The sequence below is a fragment of the Corapipo altera genome, unplaced genomic scaffold, assembly GCF_003945725.1.
Source record: "Corapipo altera isolate COAL_440 unplaced genomic scaffold, ASM394572v1 326, whole genome shotgun sequence".
Taxonomy (NCBI): domain Eukaryota; kingdom Metazoa; phylum Chordata; class Aves; order Passeriformes; family Pipridae; genus Corapipo; species Corapipo altera.
This window is the reverse complement of record NW_020884945.1, coordinates 3,320,793-3,324,858: the sequence shown is the minus strand read 5'-3', so window position 1 is coordinate 3,324,858 and position 4,066 is coordinate 3,320,793. Positions and strand designations below refer to the sequence as shown.

The 4,066-nt window shown below is 44.3% G+C and overlaps 1 protein-coding gene across 1 annotated transcript in view; it reads right to left on the bottom strand.

Moving 5' to 3' along the window:
• Positions 1–48, bottom strand: part of CUNH8orf48 (chromosome unknown C8orf48 homolog) — a 29,316-nt gene extending 29,268 nt beyond the window's left edge. The window contains exon 1 of the mRNA XM_027662299.1: positions 38–48. The gene's annotated coding sequence lies outside the window, so the exon portion shown is untranslated. The remainder of the gene's footprint in view (positions 1–37) is intronic.
• Positions 49–4,066: the final 4,018 nt, after the last annotated feature.

The window sequence follows — 4,066 nt, the reverse complement described above, 5'->3', positions numbered from 1 at the left end:
GGGGCGGGGATGGGGCGGGCACGGGGCGGGGATGGGGCGGGCACGGGGCGGGCAGTCCGGGCAGTCCCGCCCCCGAGGCGGCCGGTCCTGCCTTAAAACATTCTCGCTCTGATGGAGGTGGGAAGTTGCACCTCGTCCAGCTCTGGACCCTGCGCTCTAAAAAAGGCATTTAGGCGCTGGAGCGTATCCGGAGAAGGGGAATAAGGCTTGTGGAGGGTCTGAAACACTCGGCTGGTGAGGAGCGGCTGAGGGAGCTGGGGGGGGTTTAGTCTCGAAAAGAGGAGACTCGTCATAACAACGATACCAGGCACCTCCAAAATTCCTGACTCTCCTTACAAACCAGGATAAAGAGCACTTTACTGACAGCGTTGGTGCCCAACAGCCAGCCCAGGACAGCCCCACGTCCCATGGCCATCAGCTCTGTCCTGGGCTGGGCATGGGGGAGAGCAGAATAGGCTCTAAATGGGAACACCATGAGGTTTCCCAGTCCCTCCACCAGGCCTTCCACACCAAGCCATGCCTGTTACACATATTAAACATCAGAAATCGTTGCAAAAACACGGATTAAAGGGCTGGCCATGGACTGTTACAATGACTTCTGCTAAAAGCATCCTACGCTCCAGGTCAGCCACAGCTCTGTTTTGCCATTAGAACAGAAAAGCCAAGAGAAACAGTAGGTAATTTTAAATTTACTTTTTTACCGTTATTTTTAAATTACTCTTTTACCTTTAGGACATTGTATCGTATCCCAGAAGATGAACACAGGTGGCTCTCAAGACACCTGTAATTCTTTCTCTTCAAAGCAACAGAATCACTCTGTACAACTTCCCCCCACCCCCACCCCCGAACAGGAGGTTGTGGTGAGGTGGGGTCTGGTCTGTTTGCTGCACCTGCAGTGAAAGGAAAGAGGGAATGGCCTTTAATTGAGACAGGGGAAATCCAGATTAGATATTGGAAACCAAATTTTCACTGTTCAAGTAGTCAGGCATTGGAATAGGGAGAGATTCTGCCACCCAGGGAGGTCATGGATTCACTATCCCTGGAGGCATTCAAGAGGCATCTGGATCTGGGGCTGGGTGATGTGGTTTAGGTGTTTAGGGGTTACAGTGGTGGTGCTTGGTTGACAGTTGGACTAGATGACCTTAAAGGTCTCTTCCAACCTTGGTAACCCTGAGATATAGCTGTTGTTAGGCTGGAGGTGCTGGCTGAGGCTGGGTTTGCCCTTGGCTTGGGGTGCTGGCTGTACTGTGGCTGCACTCTCAGATGCGACATCTCATGGAAATAAAGGGCAAAAAGTTTGTATTTCAGGGCATGAAGTCTACCTGTATTTTCAGGTACAATTTCCATCATGATAAAAACAGCTCTTCTGTACCTTGGGATCTTGCTTTAATGTTGCTATTTCAGGTTAGCAATGCCACGTTTTTTTCTTTCAGTGAGGTTCTTTTTGGCAAGAGAAGCTGATTCTCCAGTTCTGGGAGATGCACACTGTGTTGTCTGGCACTTGAAATCACTGAGGTGTTTTAGCCTCATAAGCACCTCATGCTGTATTTGGACTGACTGGCCAAGGTCTCAGCTTGGCAGAAATCTTTAGGACAAATCTAGTCTTGTCTCACATTTGATTAAGTGCAGCCCATGATTTCAGCAGTAATCTCGTGTCTCTTGAAAGAGACAACTCTGCGCTGCATCTATATATATATATATATATATGATATGGTTTGAAGCTGGCTCCCTGCCAAGTCCCCAAACCTCACCACAAGACTCCCCCCCCACAAACCAAGGGAGAAGAGGAAAAAAACCCAAGAGAACTGAAATGAGAGAGAGACAGCTAAAGCAATATATATATATAAATATATTTACACTTATATTACAGTTATATACAATTGAAATATATGTACAGTTTCAAAGGGAAAAGGGAAAGGGGAGGGGAAAGGAAAAAAGGAACAAAACCAAAATAAAATATACACAATCAGTAGCCCAAGATCTAGCAACTAAAAGAATTAGCAAAAGAATATCTTACTACTCTCCTTGGGACAACAGAAAGTCGCGCTGGAACAACCGCTGGCAACCTCCGCCTCCCAAGGTCGACAAGGCATTACCAGGCCTCGCTCCCCAACACGGCAGACTCAACAGCAGGGAACCTGCACCTCCAAGCTGCCAGAAGGAAAGAGAGCGAAGGCCTCTCTTCCTTTCTTCTTATACCCCGGCTTACGTAAAAATCGTAGGGAATACTGGGTAAATCTGGGCACTTCCTTGTGTGATAAACAAAGTCTCGAGTTTCTATAAGTTTCGAATAATAGTTTATTATATGGTAAAAGCAAGCAGCCGGCTGGGTGACAGAAATGGGACCAGTTTCCCAAATCTGCACACCCTTACTACAGGGTACATTTAGTATTTATCTTAGCTACTTCATGCATATTAATTATATCATATACATATACATTCTACAGGTTTTTGCTAAGTATTTAATATATGGGTTATCTCTACAACCAGTCATAATTCATGCATTCTTGGACGAACAGGCGCCTAAAGATTTAAAGTTCAACTATATTTCATTCTTAGGATAGTAAGGAGGTTTTAGGCCTCTTGACCTTGTGAGGGTCTGTTTTATTTCTTTATGGGGGTGTAATTAAGTTTTACAATCCGTTTGTTTTATTTTGATGTAATCACCCATTTGTTTCAGGAATCACAATTATTTATATATCACACTTGGTTACAAACTGGTCACCAAGGAAGGCCTAGACTAAACTACCACAATATAATATAAAGAAAGATTGGCCAGCATAATGAAATAGATCCACAGTGCTGCAAGAGTGAATAAATGCATTGATGCAATGGAGTGGAAAGCAAAGTGGAATAAACAGCTCTGCCTACACAGTTGTTTTAAGATCCAGTCGTTGGCTGCTTTCTGCAGGGTGGGCTGCTTGAGGCTGGTGCTTTTCTTCTGGTTTGCTACAAGAAATGAAAATAATTCACTTGTGATAAACATTTCTTTTACATTTTCCATCCATAGTAGTGATCAGAGAGGGATGGGAGTAGAAGGGGCAATTATCTCTTCTACAGGAAGTGGGAGTCAGCTGCAAGAAAGGAAGGAACCTGCAAGGAAGGATAAGTTTAGCTCAGCCAAACCTGCATTGTGTATTAAGCCTCTCCAACCCAGGGATTCACCTCACACTGATATAGTTCCTTTTCCTTCTCAGGAAAGTAACATTGCAGACTATCTCTCAAGCACCCAAGCTGAGTGAGATCAGCATCTGGGAGGATCTAAGATACAGCCTGGAAGATTTCATGCTCTGGGTTATAAATGGGAAAATAGGGTTGGGAGAAACATTACATTTTCTTTAAAATTCTAATCAACCTACACAGAGAATAACACAGCTCCTCACAGTTCCCTCTACACACCTCCCTGGCAGCTTGCTACTTGATTATTTAGCATTCTTCTTTTTTTTTTTTGGAAACAGTTGACATTAGATTATGTCAAGAAGTCATTGTTTGGGGCCTTTCACACCTCTAATTAGAAAATGGATTGATCTTTGCCTAAAGTTGCTGGAGACTGGCAGGTGTCCATGGCAGAGCAGAGCTCTGCAGACGAATGGGAAAAGTGTCCACGGAACTTCAGACAGGGGGGAAAAAAATGTATATTTATAGGCAGCTGTTGTTAATTATGCTTTGGTTGGTGTAGGAAACCACAATTAGCTCAACTACACTCTGCCTTCCTAATTTTGCCTTATGCTTTCAGCTGGATAAACCTCTTTCCTCACTTGAGTCCTAATGGGGTGGGAAAGAGCAAATCTTAATCTTCCCACGTTGATGCCTTTCAGAACAAGCTGCAGGTTTCCTGGTGAGTCCTCTCTCCTTCCAGTAGCAAGAATTTCAATAACCCGGTGGGGAAACATCTGAAAATGCAATGAAGTTCCGTTAGGCAGCGTTATCAAATATCTATTCATGTGGATCATTTCCATTTATATGGAAGCATCTGAACTCCTCACCAGAGACATGTAGGCTGGGCCTGAATCTCTAAATCACATCTTTCCCAACAGTCTTGATCTTTTGGGTCTGAATAAATCCA